The sequence below is a fragment of the Xenopus laevis genome, chromosome 6L (genome assembly GCF_017654675.1).
Source record: "Xenopus laevis strain J_2021 chromosome 6L, Xenopus_laevis_v10.1, whole genome shotgun sequence".
Lineage (NCBI taxonomy): Eukaryota > Metazoa > Chordata > Amphibia > Anura > Pipidae > Xenopus > Xenopus laevis.
In genome coordinates, this window is record NC_054381.1 from 26868355 (window position 1) to 26886506 (window position 18152).

At 38.6% G+C, this 18152-nt stretch overlaps 1 protein-coding gene and 1 pseudogene across 3 annotated transcripts in view; both read left to right on the forward strand.

Moving 5' to 3' along the window:
• Nucleotides 1–18152, forward strand: part of nebl.L (nebulette L homeolog) — a 146050-nt gene that overhangs the window by 109218 nt on the left and 18680 nt on the right.
• Nucleotides 1–18152, forward strand: part of LOC121394535 — a 61353-nt pseudogene that overhangs the window by 37080 nt on the left and 6121 nt on the right.

Here is an 18152-nt window from a genome sequence, read left to right on the forward strand (position 1 = left end):
ACAATTTTAAGAGAATGTACAATGTAGCAGCAAAATACACCTGACATAATGATGCTACACGGGTTGGAGTTAGACAAGGAGAAAATTTGCACATCAGTAAAAATCTAATTCATCTAATTTCAATTAATTTATAAATTGCTTATCATCAAGCAACCAGGTCTGTGCTGAAATCTGCGCTGTTGTATATTTTTTTTGTTGTTGAATGGAGACCTGTTTAAACTCTTTTATATGTTGTTAACAATTCCACTTGCTCAACAGAAACTGTTTAAATGATTGATACAATATGCACAGTATTTTTAATAGGCAACGTGTTAGTACTGAGCACACGAGATATCTATTGTATGTGTCAGATATGAAGAGGCGTTGTTAGTATTTGCAGTGAAGCAGTCAGTTGAATGGGAATTACGCATTTAGCTATTATTCTTCTCACTTGCTGTGGGCGCATGCTGCCACTGGAAACCATTCCTTTTATCAATGGCAGTCAGAATCAGTATGGAAAGGAGAAAACCATACACGACTGAATTTAAATAATCCGCTCTAAGCAACCTGGGGCAGATCAGATTGAAACAAGATACCATCCTGTAATATTTTTTGGGATAAAATAAAAATAAGGTAGTATTACTCAAAAAGAAAAGGGGTGGTAATGTCTTAAATTATATTTAGTTCTGGCAATTTTTTACAACATAGTTTCTGTTTTTCAAAAGGTGGAAGTTTGATGTGCAGGTAAAAGACATGATGTTTTTGTATCCTTGCCTTTTCATAAATCTGCACTTTAGAGTAAAGCCATGGATACTACAGCCCTCCCACAGGCTTTTACCAGTATAATTGTGATCACATTAATTAAAACCCTTCTGTAAATAATAATCATTAATGGAGCTTTAAATGGGGATGACCCTGTCCTGGCAATAAATGTTTCTTTTTCATTAGTAGAGAGAAGTGCTCAAAATTAAGATTTCACCATTATTCTTCATTAAACAATCAAGTTGCATAAACGTTTACGAACCTTTACCAATGAGTCAGGGAGGCCTATTTATCCAAATTTTAATCTATGTAGTTTTAGAGGTTCTTTCAACAGTGATTAAACTCACATTTAAAAAAAAGTTAATTTATTAAAACATCGGAATATAAAAAGCACAAATGGATTGAAATGCAGAACAAATCTGAATAAGAATACAAAAACTTTAAAATTCTTTTTTTCATGCATTTATAAAACGAAAAATTCTAGAACCATTCAATCATAAAAAAAGGAGACTTTATAAATTAGCCCCTTAAGGGGAAATGTAAGTTTAAAACAGCATTTTTGTGAATGTTTAACGCTGCTTGCAATGTAAAATCATTCACTGGCGAAAATTACATTGCTTATTATCGCTAAGCTCTGGAGTTTTGTCAATTTTTTGGAGCAAAAAATGCTTTGCTATTGCTCCATTTTATTAAATACTCTACACATGTTTGCAAAAGCCAATTGTTCGCAAACTGCAAGGAAGTCCTGAGGTCTGAAATTGGTCAAAAAGGACACAAATGATGAAAGTCTTGGTTGCTAACGTTCGCAATAGTCTTTGCAAACTTATTTTTGTGCTGAAGAAACATATAACATTCCCCCATTAGTCATAGCTTCAACAGATTTTGTTGCTCATCTACAGACAGCAAACAGAGTAGTTAGAACCAGGCAGGAGAGTCATGAACCAGAAGATCAGCCAATAGCAGAAATTTAAAATACAACCAGGAACTCACAAAATAAGTTCTATAATCGGGCATTGAGGTCCAGAACTTGGCTCCATACCGTGATGTGATGACGTCACACACTGCTGAGTCACAACATGGACACATGTCTTGGTCAAAAGTGCCGTTATCTTGGATGTGCTGTTGGATCAGGAGTATTAGCCGGTTCTCAAGACAAATAAAGACAGGACATGGAAGCACAGTTTAGGAAAGCAAAATGTTTTCTTTAAGCTTTAGCAAATGTGAAACTCTGCTTGGAGTGTCCTTAGTTCAAAAGATTATAATGAAACATGGAGATTTCGTTTAAATTAAAATAATATGGTTCATTTAGAAAGAACAGGCTATTAAATATTTAATTTGTAATTTTCACAGATAATAAGAACATATAACCTACTCATTTGGCCTTGCGAGACTCCTTTTATCTTTTAAGGTCATTAGTGTAAGAATCATTTAATTAATTTAGAATACTCACTGCTGTCTATTAGTTCTAGCGGCATGACTATGTATTCTGAAGCATGAATCAATTTCCTTATATATCTGTTTCATGTACCTTTATGCCTCAGTTGTTGGAGGAAATATTAGGTGGTCATACTCTATAACTTGATAAATGATTGAAAGAATACTGTATATATTAAATGACAGTTTATTTATAAGCAATAAGCATTTCAGAGACATTCAAGCAATGCCACCCATATATAGTCTACAGAGTATGGTAAAGAGTATCTTGTTGGTTGTACTAAGATTGATGAGACCCAACTCTGAGCAAGTTAGAGCTCATGGTTTTTTAGTGTAAGACATTATATACTGCCCACAGTATCATCAAGGTACAAATCAACGCTGCATGGTTTCCATTATTCTTTTCCTTAACTTGGTTTACAGACTGCCTGCTGTGAATGGGAACTTTGCTAGCAAGATGTTCTGTACTGTTGGATTTATTTGAAGCTTCAGTACACTATATTTAATCCGTAATGGCAAAACCATCATGTAATGAAAGTACTAAATGTACCTCTATTTCTGGCAGTAGCAAGTAGCATAGTTAACACCTCATTATCCTTCTGTTTGAGTTTATTGTTTATTTTATTGCTGGCAGATTAAAATGAAAATGGTTCCCTACTCTGCAGCTCTCATACAGAAATAATCTCCATGAATAGATATTGACTTAATCCGGCAATATTGAACGTCCAAGGTACTTAAATTCTTAGTCACAAGAAGAGAACTGCCTTTGTGAAAGGAGATTTTTAATGTGGCAACACAGCTTGTAAACTAAAATTTGATGTTTAACTATAGGATGTGTTGCCAAACAATTTTCTGGTACAAGGTATTTTCCTTTAAGCTTTTACACTGGAGTCTGAACAACACTATTGGAAAGCCAGAATTGTGTCCCATTTCAGCCACATCCATCAATGACACATCCACAAAACCAGAGTACAACTAGGACCAGAGTAGAGTCAATATGTCAAGCCTTTACTCTTTGGATAACCAACAGCATAGCACTCTTTACAGGACCTTTTGGTGCCATCTGCTGTAATACAGTGTTCAGGGAAAATGTATTTTTTATTTGAAACAGCGCTCTCTTGAGCTTCCTAGTACGTCTTTGGCAAATTATAGTTTCACATTCACCTTACATGTGATCCCCTGTCGCAATACCTTCCCTAATCTCAGTTTTGACTCATCAATTAACACTTGGGTTCTCTTCCCTAATGAGTGTAAACTTTCCACTGGAGACTCAACAACACTATTGAAAAGCCATAAATATGTCTCATTTCAGCCACATCCATCAATAACATACTCACAAAAGCAGAGAACAATGAGTACCAGTACAAGTCAATGTACCCAGCCTTTACTCCCCTTAGATCCCATGTTCTTTTCCTCTAACAGCAACACCTTTTCTTCCCTCTGCTCGGGCTCAGTCAACCCTTGGGGTCTCTTCCCTAATGAGTGTTACCTTCAAAGCTGACCCGATCCCTTGCTTAAATTCCAAACCCCATGGAGAGACTACTGTTTTCTAATTCTTAGGCAGCAAATTAGACTGCAGTCCAACTGGTTGCTAGGTAGCATGATGTCCCAACTTGCAACATCAACAGGGGATGGCATGACAAAACTGTCTAAGACAGAGGGACATAGCAAGGGACCAGATCACAATTATGAGCCAGTGTCAGAGTCATTACCTCTCATCTAAATAAAGAAAAAAAATGTCTTTATCTTTATTTGAATTGAATCTGGCCTATTGTTTGGATTCGCTAGATTTCAATTTGGTAATTAAATATTAAATAACATCATTATTTCACTTGGCAAAGTAGAGGTACAACTTGAAACATGGAAATAAACACCTTTTTGCAGAACTTAGTTGACCTTGATTGTTGAACGTTCCCCATCGTAACCATATTTTGACATTATATATATTTCCCTATTTTTTAATGCATGTTATGAGTTCAGTTTTGCAAGTGCAAAGTACATTTTTAAAATAAATTGAGTAATGTGAAAGATGTGCTGACAAAGGAGTGTTAATATTCTTGCATAGTTCATTCAGTACACAGCTTCTCATCTATAGCGAAATGGATACTTCACCTTTAAAATAAGCAGCAAGCCTTGATGTACAGTAAAACATTCTAAGAAATATAACAGGTTTATGGACAACTGCTAGCATGTTAAAGACATGGTTTTATGCAGTACAGGTATGGGATCTGTTAGCTGGAAACCCATTATCCAGAAAAGTCAAATTACAGAAAGGCAGTCTCCCATATATCCATATCATCCAAATGATCCTAATTTTTCAAAGTAATTTCCTTTTTCTCTGTGATAATAAAACAGTAGCTTGTACTTGATCCCAACTAAGATATAATTAATCCTTATTGGAGTCAAAACCCGTCTATTGGGTTAATTTAATGTTTACATGATTTTCCAGTAGACTTAAAGGAACAGTAACACTAAAAAACTGTTTTAAAGTGTTTTAAAGTAATAAAAATATAATGCAGTGTTGCCCTAGAATACACTGCTATAGTTTATATAAACACGCTGCTTTGTAGCCATGGGGGCAGCCATTCAGTCACAGGATACACCAGTAATCCCCAACCAGTAGCTCGTGAGCAACATGTTGCTCTCCAACCCCTTGGATGTTGCTCCCAGGGCCGGATTTACATAGTGGGCGCCCCTAGGCCCACTACCGGCCGTCGCCCTGTCCCCTCCAGGGGGACCGGAACAATGGGGATTGGCACATGGGAAATTTAAAAAATTATTGTATCTCCAGCGCATCCCCAGTGTTTTTGAACCAATGTGGGTGTGGTTGGGCAGCATGCCACCCCCCTAAAGTCCTGCTGCCCTAGGCCCGGGCCTAGGTGGCCTTTCCACAAATCCGGGCCTGGTTGCTCCCAGTGGCCTCAAAGCAGGAGCTTATTTTTGAATTCCAGGCTTGGAGACAAGTTTTGGTTGTATAAAAACCAGCTGTACTGCCAAACAGAGCCTCAATGTAGGTTGACAATCCACATAGGGGCTACTAAATGGTCAATCACAGCCCTTATTTGGCACCCCAGGAACATTTTTCATGCTAATGTTGCTCCCCAACTACTTTTACTACTGAATGTTGCTCATGGGTTCTAAAGGTTGGGGATCCCTGGGATACACAGTAAATAACATTTTGAAGAATCCCATTGTATACGGCAGAGCTTATCTGTTATCTGCTGTGTATCCTGTGCCTTTTCTAATTTTTTACCTTTGAATGGCTGCCCCTATGGCTACCCAGCAGCTTGTTTATATAAGCTTTAGTAGAGTTTCTGAAGCAAACACACCAGTTTTACCAGTGCAGGGCAACAGTACATTATATTTTCATTACTTAAATACACTATAATGTTTTGGTGTTACTGTTCCTTTAAGGTATGAAGATCCAAATCATGGAAAGGATCCCTCCTATCATCTTAAAATTTCCTGGTCCCGAGCATTCTGGATAACAGGTCCCATACCTGTTTTTATTATTTACTCACTAATACTTTGGATGCTTAAATCAGCCACTCTCCATCCATATTATTCATTCTTTGAAATGATTGATGTGGCTGCAACAAAACAACATATGGGGGGTAGGGATCACAGGCTGCGATTTGTTATATATACATATATATATTTGTGTATACTGTATGACCTATTTTTCAATTCTTTTAGGTATCATATAAGAAAGATGCATTGGACATTCATAAATACACGGAGGTGTTGGACAGACTGGACATACAGAAAGCAACAGAAGCAGCTAAATTTATCAGCAAGGTATGTTAAAAACATGACTTTTTATAATTCACTATATTTACTTTCAAGTTGTGTGACTTTCTCTCAAATCTGGAATATATTATTTTATATGTCCCAGTGAACACTGGGTAGGGGTTTGTTTAGGCAACAAATAATCAATATTTGAACTCAATACCAGAATTGTTAGCAAACAGCATTAAAAACTGAACATCTGCTCCAAACATGGGGCCCAGATTCAATTCCGTGAGAAAAGTGATCTCATGGTTTATCATGTGAAAATTCATGGACGAGATTCAATTCTAGGAGAAAAAACTTTTATCTTAATTCAGTTCCAGTTCCACTTCAATAGAGCTTTCATGTGATAAACAGTGCGATTTTCTAAATTGAATTGCATCTCAAATGTAATTTGTCCATGAGTTTTCATGTGATCAATCTTTTTCTGGTTGCTATGGATTACTACACCTGGGCAAACTTGAGTCAATAAATAGATGTTATAATGGAAAATCTAGAATTAGGACTGCAAGTTCCACCCTCCAAGGAGTTATAATTGCCAAGCAGCTGGATGGCTCCAGGTTGGATTTAATCATTCTCAGGGTTGGACTGGGCCAGCCGGAAACCGCATGACCCAGACCTGCACCCGTTTTCAGCCCTTGCTGCCCTCGTTGCACAGCAACTACAGGACAGGTATGCATAGGGGCCCAGAGTGGGGTTGAGACTGAGGCTGGGGGTCTGTAGGGGGGTTGCGGCAGAGGCAGGGAGGCCTGGAGGGGATGGGTGGTTGCCCCTATGGTGCAAGCCCTGGTGGGCTACCAGTTCACTGCTGACTGTTCAGGAACTAGGATAACATGCTAACGTGTTTTTAAAACCTACTGGGCCTAGGACACTTTGACACTTTTTTCATTACTACCTGTTGTCCGTACTACAGCTGCCTGATATGTTTGATTTGACTCACTAAGGGGTTCTTGGGAATCAGGTTGCACTTTCATACAGAAAGACTAGGCTTCCATTGCTCAATAGTGAGTTGGACCTAGAGGTTCAGTTGTGTGTACTGCTTGTATCAGTATCACTTTATAAAGTGCTTTCATCAGTGCCGGAATATTCTGGTGCCTGACTCATATAATAAACATGTGCAGACAGATTTCCCACAGTATTACATGTAGTTTGTCTTTTCTCAAATAGAAACAAAGAGATTCATTTCTCTACATCTAAATTAAAATTACCTGTAGCAGTTCAGGGCTTGTACTCTTCATTTAGTACTAATAACATTAATAACTTGCTGCTATGCTCTGCAGGAGTTTGCTTTGTGTAATTATATTTTAATACAAGGATAATGATTTGCATTTGTCTTTTGCAGATTGAATATAAGAAAGGCAGAGAAGACATGAAAAAAGAGCCAGTTGTTTTAGGAAGACCAGATTTTGAACACGGCAAAGAAGTCTCTAAGCTTTCCAGCCAGGTGAGACCTCAGTGATTTGTTCAGTATAAATTACTGAAAATGCCCTTGTGGCACCACCATAACTGAAACTTTATAAAGAACACAAAAAGGAGCCGATTTATCAAAATGTGAGATTAGTGCGCACCACAGAGAAATTCACCCACTTTCTATTCATTCCTAAGCAGTTTTAGAAGCATATTTATCAAATGGTGGACTCTAAGTTTCACCCATTGATAAATATGCTTCTACAAGTTTTTCTTTTTTGAGTTCTGATTTCACCCTTTGATTTATCTGTCCCTAATTATATTCTCTGGCATAACTGGGTAGTCATGTCATAGTACAATAAGGAAAGAATAGAATTGATTAAAGGGGAAGGAAACCTCGTTGGCGCTAACCCCCCTCCCCCCTCCTGTATTGCCCCCCCTCCCTCCTCCCCCCTGGCCTACCCCTCCCGCTGGGCAAATGCCCCTAACTTGTAACTTACCCTTCTGCGCAGGTCCAGTCCAGGGAGTTCACAGGCGACATCTTCTTCCACGCGATCTTCTTCCTCCTTTGACCGGCGTTTTGGCGCATGCGCAGAAGGAGCATTTCGCAGGTACGGATCTACTGCGCATGCGCCAAAAGTCACGCGCATGCGCAGTAGATCGTACCGGCGAAATGATCCTACTGCGCATGCGCCGGTCAAAGGAGGAAGAAGATCGCGTGGAAGAAGATGTCGCCTGTGAACTCCCTGGACTGGACCTGCGCAGAAGGGTAAGTAACAAGTTAGGGGCATTTGCCCAGCGGGAGGGGTAGGCCAGGGGGGAGGAGGGAGGGGGGCAATACACGGGAGGGGGGTGGGGGGTTAGCGCCGAGGAGGTTTCCTTCCCCTTTAAACCAACATATCTATGCTAACTAGCACTTTCATCATCCTGATATACTTATCTGGATCGTATCTGTTTGCAGCCATGGATTTCACCGTGTACCCAGATCAATATAAGAGCATGGCGTGATTCTGTCAGGGGGCCTATTGGCTCCCAGTGGGAGAAGTCCGGACCAAGGAGGAAGCTTTGGTTAAAAGTCCAAGTTCAGCGGTATCCAAAGGGGTCAGGCGAAAGCGTAGTCAATTCAGGCAAAGGTTCAAAAGGCAGGCAGCAAGAATCAGAGTCAGGGTCAAAAGCAGAAGTCAGGAATCCAGAAAACAGCAATATAGGAATTTAGGGAACCCAGGAACACAATTCAGGAAATCCTATAATCGGGCATCAAACCCGTGACCTGGAAGTTCTTTTATTTCCAAATTTTGTGCCGGGCGCGTGACGTCATCACACCGGCGTTGACCCACGTGGGTCATGGGCACCGGAGACGGGAGCACCAACGGGCGCTCTTGACAGATTCCTATAATACAATAGTTTACACTTGTCATCACTTTATAAGGTGCAGTGTGCAAATTCCAGTTGTCGGGCAAAATTTTTTCTCTGATTTCCAGAGTGCACTCCAATTGCCTCCACCACAATTGTGCATGATTCCCCATGAAAACATATTGCATGTGCAGATTTTTGGGAATCGTCTTGGGTGTTGGTAAGTTATTTATTAATTCCAGCAAAGACCACAGACACTTCCAAATAGGATAGGGACCTCTCCCATTGACTTATATGCAACCTCGGTAGTTGTGAGATGCCGGATTTTCGGATTCAGACTTTTTCTAGGTTTCATTTCCACAAAAAATACTGATTTTCGGACTTTAATAAATAACCCCTTAATGTACCATGAAGGCCTCAGACAGCCACACATTTCATATGTTTCTTCTCCCAAGCAAGTCCCATCTCATGTGGATTATTGGCAAGTCATCTACAAGGCTTTGGTTCCCTCTCTAGTCTCTAGTTATATGAGAATCCATCAATTAAGTCATAATAAATGGTTTTGGAGGTATAAAAGTATAATTACTGGAAAACTTTTCTTTAACAGGTAAAATACAAAGAAAAATTTGACAAGGAAATGAAGGGTAAAAAGCCATGTTACAACCCACTTGACAGTGCATCCTTCAAGCAAGCTCAAGTGGCAAATGCACTTGCAAGTAATGTATGTATTTCTTTTTATTTCACTTTCAGTTTCGATACTGACACCCACCATTGCCAACAATACCCCTTCCTGTTTGTTTCATTTGTAATTAAAGTTTTTAGTAATGTCTGTAGCCTCAATGTATCCATATTTTGTACACAGTATAACTAAATGCAGAACCACATGCTATAAAAAGCATTTATACTCCACAGAGAGGCACAATCTTCTACAGGTATGGGACCTGTTATCCAGAATGCTTGGGACCCTGGGGTAATTGGATAAAGGATCTTTCCATAACTTTAATACCTTAAGTCAACAAGATGTTAACATTAAATAAACCCAACAGGATTGTTTTGTCTTCAATACGGATTCATTATATTTTAGTTGGGGTCAAGTACAAGCTACTGTTTTATTATTACAGTCAAAAAAGAAATACATTTTAAAAATTAGAATTACTTGAATTCTGGAAAATGGAGTCTAAGGGAGATGACCTTCTCATAATTCAGAGCTTTCTGGATAAAGGGGTTTCGGATAACGGATCTTGAACCTGTATAGAATATTTGAGGTAGGGTACTAGGTGTGTCTGGTGGGTCATGAATTTTACAGGAGTGTACCTAGCTAAGGAGCCTATATACAGTATATGGATCTCCATTATTTCTATACATTTCTATAACGTAAAAAGCCGTTAAAATCACAAAAACATATCGTCTTAAAGAATAGACTCCTTTAGAGCACCACTGCCAAAAATCCACAAGCTGAAGTACAATCCGAATGCTATAAAATATAGCTTTTATTAAATTATTCTAAAAAAAATAATTCCTCAATACATTAAAATTTAGAGTCAGTAGAAGAAATTCCCTATTAAGGAGCCATCAGTAATGCTCCTTAAACACTTTTTTCCCCAATAGCTATGTTTCCTTAACTCTTTATAAGCACATGAGCCCTTAATTAAAGGGCACATAAAGGAATAAACAGACCCACATACAGGATTACCAGTAGCAACAGAATTTATCTATGACAAAGCCTCATTTGCACAACATAGCAGCTTTATGTTCACATGAAAAGCTGTGAGTCACGCAGCTTGCCTTTGTCTTTTGCTTTTATGATTTCTATAACCCATCCTTCAAGAGTTCTTTCTTTTTTTTTTTTTTTTCTTTTAATCCAAGCTCTTAGATCTAATAAGCCATTGTTTTTCTATTACCTTTCATAAAAAGAATGTATTATTAAAATTCAGAAGATATACTTTCATTTCTTTTAATGAATTACTGTTTTATTATATTGCATGGTGGGCACTTGAAGAATGTTTTCATTTAGAATTGCATCACAGGATTTTTAAATTATGGTTTACAGGGAGCTGCATTAAGCAGAATTTGTTTGCGTGCTTTGGGAAGTTGAAACTCATTCTGTTGTACTGCGCACCATCCCTTAGAATAGAATGAAATTTACCAGTGCTAAGAAGCTTTGATTTATCAGTGATCCCCAAACAGTGGCTCAGGAACAACATGTTTCTTTCCAACCCCTTGGTTGCTGCTCCTAGTGGCCTCAAAGCAGGTGCTTCTTTTTGAATTCTTGGCATTAAAACCAGATGTACTGCCAAGTAGAACCTCTCGTAGGCTGCCAGTCCACATAGAGACTACCAAATAGCCATTAATAGCTCTTATTTGGCACCCCCAGGAACTTTTCTCATTTCTCAAAAAGGCTGGGGACCACTGCTGTGAGTAATGCTGAGCAATACCATCCCTAATGCACTACCCTCCCGAACGACGTTCAACTAATCAAAGCTAATCAAAAGCTAAGCATTACCATCCCATAAAACAGATAATGCCATTCGACTGAGCAGGGCTAGAACTAGGAGTAATGTATGTTTTTCCTTTTCTTCCACTTTCAGTTTCGAAGACACCCGCCATTGCCATCACTGTCCCTTCCTGTTTGTTTCATCTGTAATTAAAGTTTAACTAATGTCTGTAGCCTCCATGAATCCATTCATATAATTTTGTACACAGTACAACTAAATGCATTACCACGTGGTATTCCAGTACGTACCCTGTAAAAATGTATACTCCACAGCTAAGGCCTAGTCCAGCAGTGTTAAAGTGATACTGACACTGAAAAACAACTTTTAAAAATATGAATGTGGATTAAAGTTACCTATAGGTCATGTTGATTAATTGATGGTGTCAATATCTCTTTAAAGTTTTTTTGGAGAGGCACTGTCTTGTACAGGTATGGGACCTGTTATCCAGAATGCTTGGGACCTTGGATAAGGGATCTTTCCATAACGTGGTCACCTTAAGCCAACAAGAAAATCATGTAAACATTAAATAAACCCAACAGGATTGTTTTGCCTCTAATAAGGATTAATTACAGTATACCTTAGTTGGGGTCAAGTATAAGGTACTGTTTTATTACAGAGAAAGAGGAAATCATTTAGGAAAAAATGCTAGGCATGTACCTCTTTTGTCACCTACTCCAAGTGTTGGTCCCTGTTTCCACAACCCCGGCACACTTCTTCCTCTGCCCCAATGCAAGCCAGGGAGGGCAGAAGGCTGGCCATGTTGCCTAGGTCACCTGCCAGGCTTTGCCCACCACTGGCACTGAGTGCTAACATCCCATAAACAGAATAATGTTTGACTGCATCAGAGCACATCCACTCAATAGAACAGAATGGAATTCCCTACTACGTCATAGAACTGAATGGCGTTTGACTGATCAAAGCAGTGCTGAGCAATACCAACCCACAGAACAGAAAGGCCCATTTAATCCAAAATAAATCAGCCCCATAATCGTATATCTCTGCTTCCTGTAGATCGACTGTAAGCGCTTTGTCCTGCAGATGCTAGGAATGTGAATTCCCAGTATTGTCTGGTAGAGCTGTTTATTGCAACCTTTTTTATGTATTTGTTTGCTTATAAACATGCCGTTATTCTCAATGCTTAGGTCAAATACAGAAAACACCTGCAAGATATTCATGACCCTTCGGTAGACATGCCAAACCTGCTGCACCTGCAACATGCACTGAAGACTAGCAAAATGCAAAGCAATGTAAGTGTTCTCATAAAGCAATGCAGAGAATTCTCTTTCTTTCATATCATCAAAAACTGGCGAGGAGGGAAAATTAAATGAATCTATAATTTTAACACATACTTTTTTTTCACAAGCAAAAGATTAGTAGTACTGATATTATCCATTGGTCACATGCAATCTCTATGCAATTTATAATGGGTTAGTGCCTACTCTGACCACTCATACACAATGAATTAAGCCTAAATACATGACCAGTGTGAGTGTTGACCAAATTGTATGAATATAATATTATGTTCCAACAAATTACTGAAATATGTTTTGCTCTGTAGAATACAACGGGTTCAGCGTAAGAACTAAAACCATTGTATGCTACAAAGCTTATCTGTAATCTGCTATTTAACCTGTTCTATTTTGCCTTATTTCAACTTGAATGGCTGCCTGCAAGGCTACACAGTAACAGAACTCGTGGGTTTACACGCAGGTCAGTCGGGTTCGGGCCGACCTAGCACCCCCCTTTGCGGGTGGCAGGCTGGTCCGGGTTGAGCTTTTCCTCCTGCTCTCCCCACCCGCCACCTAACACGGCTTCGGGTTTAATAGCCGGTTAGCCCGCCCCTTTTGTGACATCATCAGGGGGGAGTCGGCGCGGGTCTATAAAAGGAACCCGGAAGTCGGGCTCGGGTGGAGGGAGGCCGGGTCCAGGTTGGCTAAAATATCACTACTACACAGCAGCTTATTCATGTAAACTATTATAGTCTTTCTGAAGCAAACACACCCGTTTTACCAGTGCAGGGCAGCGCTACATTATATTTCAATTACTTTCCTTTTTTAATATTAATCTTCCTTTGAAAATGCCTTTAAATGGCTAGACTGCAGGAATGGAAATGTCAGTGTACAATATAGTAACATTTTGTGACTTCTTAGGTTTGTCCAGGTCATTCATTTTTAAAAATACCCTTAGAATATTCAATGAGTGCATCTCCTCTGCTTGCGGAATATTATTTTACGCCACCAGGCACCAGTTTTGAATGCACACTTACTGCCAATATAAAACAATTTTATCTAGTACAGCAATTTGGTGCAGCTGCCTGAGATTGTTTCCACCTTATTGAATGTCTCAGACACACAACATATCATCAGAAAGTAAATGCTTTCACTGCATTGCTGCAAGCTAATTACCTCCATTCTTCTTCGGCCTGTTATATTTGTGATCACTTTTCTGCAGAAAATAGCAATTTAACCGACATATGAAAAATCTACAGTTATAGAAATATTACATTTACTATGGGAGAGGAAAAGTTTGACTCAACCTGCCTGTTTCTCAGTCCCAGGTTTAACTACCAGGTCGCCCTTTAGCTCCTGTCACTCGCTTGCTGCGACTTACCCCCCCCACACAGAAATTTCTCTCATAGGGTACAGAGAATTGGGGATCGGTTTCTTTTTTAAAAATACATTTTTTTATTGTTACCAATTCATTATATTAATAATGTCAAACAACTAATTAGCGAGTCCGGGATTCGGCCAGGATTTGACCTTTTTAAGTAGTATTCGGATTCAGCCGAATCCTTCTGCCCAGCAAAACCGAATGAGAATTTGCATATGCAAATTAGGGGTGGGGAGGGAAATCATGTGACTTTTTGTCTCAAAACAAGGAAGTAAAAAATGTTCCCCTTCCCACCCCTAATTTGCATATGCAAATTAGAATTCAGATTTGGTTCGGTATTCGGCCAAAGCTTTCGCAACGGATTTGGGGGTTCGCCCGAATCCAAAATAGTGGATTCATGCATCCCTACTACTAATATCTCATAAGGAATGTAAATTGCAAAAGTGCTTAGTGTTTTAGTATTTACATTATGCTTCGTCTATCATTTTCCATTTTTATTGAACTCACGTGACAGTAAATTTCACTCAGTGACTCTTGGTTTTAAAAATTACTAAAATCCTTTTTTTTGAAAGGGAAAGAGGTTTAATTCCAAGAAAATAGCTTCCGAGCCAACTATTTTTAAATAGTGTCAGCTTTCATAGTTCCCCATCAAAATGAAAATGTTTATGTATATATATTTTTTGTTCTTCTATAGATTAGATTTCATTTTGATACAAGTATTTGAGCAAACAATGCAGGACACATAGGGTCCACTTCTTGAAATGAATGAATGGTCACATTGGTTGGATTCAGCACTGTGTACAGAAATAATTCTATATGAAATAAAAATATACATAAATAAATGGATGACCTAAGTGCACTGATCAGCTTTTTATGGCTAATGTCCCTGTCACTTTAGGCATAATATTGGTCAATGGCAGCAGAGTTTGCTGTAAACCCTAGCCAATTAGGATGGTATATGACTGCAGAACACTCTCTTAAAGGAGAACTAAACCCCCCAACAGCAAAAAGCCTCCACTGTCCCCCCTCCACAGTGCGACACAAGAACAAGTGTCCCCCCTAGCAACACCGACCCGCACATGCAGAACAGCGGAGCACAGGGGTCGCTTGTTCTTCATTAAGTCACCGCCAACACTTCAGCTTTTGACGCATGCAGAGTTGCGGAAAAGAAAGAAGAGGATATGGAAGAAACTGAAGCTGTGCTTTTCTGCATATACAGGTCAGTATCGCCAGAGGGGACACCCATTGCAGGACAACATCATGCAGGGGGGGGTGAACGGGGGCCCCCAGCTGCAGGGGGTTAAGTTCTCCTTTAAAAGCTGCTTCTCCTGGGGGAAAAGTGAACATTTGGCAATTTGGGTGAAAATGAGCAAGCTGATATTGATAACAATATTGCTCCTGCAATGCTCATGTTAAGTGTTTAGACTCCTGAAGTCCCAAGCATTTTCACTATGTGTTTGCTCCTTATCCTTTAAGTGCCTCAGCCCACCAATCTCTGACTGTAAATATTATTATGTTTGAAACATTCTATGCAAAGAGCATCAAAATGTATATCTATGCTTTTAGAACATGTACAAGAAGCAATTTGAAGAAAACAAGGGAATGTATAATTTTGCTTTGAATACAGCAGAACAGATTCATCACAAAGAGAATGCCGTGCTGCAAAGCCAGGTAAGAAATGTAATGTAAGGATATTTAGTGGGAATAGCTAATGATTCGATTTAGAAGAGGGCAATGAGGGCATCTACTTAGGGCCCATAATTACTACCTAATGCCTATTTTTAGAAGAGGGCAATTACGTATGACCCACAGCCTCATTGAGGGCCCCTACGAAAGCAAATGTCCATGTTAAATGTACAAGTAACACTTTCATAACACTTTGTTGTTTCAAAAACTTGTATCAGGGAAATACAATGCACAGCTCCAACCCCGGACTGTCTAGGACTATCTGGGGGTAATACAAACAAGAGGAGATTCTCTTGCCTTTAGATTGTTGCTTTGGCTTTGAAGAAGACATTTTTTCTTCTTTTTCTTGAACGAAACCAAAGTCTTGTACTAAAATGTACTTCTGACTTGACTGAATAATGGCCATTTTGCAGGTTAAATACAAGGAGAAATTTGAGAAGTCTAAGGGAAGGTCGCTGCTTGAATGTATTGATATTCCATCATATCAAGTTTCAAAGGAGGCTCAGAAGATACAGGGTGAGGTTTGTGAACTTGTGCAATCAATTCAAACTTGTTTGTTGTTGTTTTTACAAAGAAGGAAACTGAAAGAAACAGTCATTTCTACTTACATGCAGGCAGAAATCTCTCTTCCAGTCTCCTTGAATTTACTTTTCAGGCTACCATCAATAGTAGAGAGTAAATTAAAGACAATCAAGGTCATACATCAAAACTTGGAAAGTAACCCATAGCAGCCAGTCAGTGATAAGAATTTTTTAACCAGCTGCAGGTAGAAACATGAAAGCAAAAATGTGATTGTTTGCCAAGGATTGCTGCATCGTGAAAAATTGCCCAGTATTGATAAATGAGCACCAATACTGTACATACTTGCGTTTTTTAAACTGGTCTTAAGAGATTGTAAACTGGTTCCAAAAATGTTTTAAAGAATTTGAAGAATGCTTTAAGAGGGCATTACGAGGATTTTAATGGTGCCAGTGATACAAATAGAATTGATTAATTCATGTTATCTGGACCCATGTTTTACTAACAATTTATTATTTGCAATATCATACATTTCCCAAAACAGGGGTTTTTATGTACAGTATACAATCATGATCAGAAAATTACCAAGCCACCATAACCATGTGAAAGTAAACCCTGGCCCAGATTAGCCAGATAAAAATGTAGAAACCACACAGAGTAAACCACACAGGGTGGCTCTATCTTATTACCTCTGGTCATTTAATAGACTGGTAGCAAAAATGTCTGTAAAACCAATACCAACATCTAATGGTTCTGGTCTATTCTAGAAAGAAAATAGAAAAGATCTGGAAGAAGGGATAAAAGGAAAAGGTCTAACGGTCTTAGAAGACACTCCTGATTTAATAAGGGTGAAGAATGCAGCTCAAATATTGAATGAGATATGCAGACCCATACCCAATATGTGTGTTACAATAAAGCACTGCATATCTTGAAATGATGATGATGATGATGATTTACTTTTGTATAATGTGTATAATGTTTGTCTGTTGTAGAAAGAGTACCGCAAGGACTTTGAGAACAATATTAAAGGAAAAGGCATGGAATTTAGTAATGACATCCCTGAAATGATCAGAGCAAAAAGGGCATCAGAAATATCTAGCCAGGTAATCTTTGATAAAACTAGATTTGATACTCTAGACTTTCTGTGTAATGATCTTGATTCATCTGGTTTATATCAATCTTTTGTTCTGCGCAGAATAATAAATCAACCAATAGTGAAATAGTAACATATCGGACAAACTAATTTTCTACTCTCTGTACAGAAAGAATGCACAAAAGATTTTGAAACAGAGATTAAGAGAAAAGGGATAATAATAGGGTCTGATATGCCAGAGATACAACGAGTCAAGAGGGTTTCTGAAATGATGAGCCAGCTTGGTGCATACCCTGGATTTTGTTTGGTGTATTATAATACTGATTGTGTAAATTAGTTGTTAAAAAGGAGTATGTAGACAAATAGAAATATCTGTACCTTTATAGAAACCTTGATTCACAATATTGTTTATGTGCTTGAAGTAGGAGTGCCCATACTTTAATAATGCAGGGAATGCTTTTAGTGATGTTGTCCCATTATGATCTATAGTACATCCATAATATCACTGTTAGAATTCTGTTCCATGGAAAATATTATTTAAATATTATACTGATTTATAAGTGAACTTATATTTCTATATTTAAAAAACTATAATTTCTCATGTAAACAGAATACATATCTAAATGAACAGCATAAAACAGAAAGGTGCTTTAGTCAAGCTGTTTGTTCACAGTGTCTTGAGATCTACTGATCACCAACTAAGGGTCTACTTTTAGATCCCGATTTACCTTTTGGACACCCCTGACCTTAAGTCATGGTAATATTTATCCCTGCATGAATGAACTTTTTGCAGCCCAAAATAACTAATGTACCATGTAAACAAGTTCCTGACTGTCCAACCTGGTCAAGGAGCCTGTCTTCGGTTTTAATGAAAACTGCATGTTACTTTATTGGATGCAGAAATTGTGCATTTCTCTGCCAGCTATTAAACTAATTATGGTTTCAATCATTTTTCTAGAGGGCTTGTGGCAATTTCTCAACTTCCTTAGCGATAACATTCATACTGATTACATTACCATAGAGAT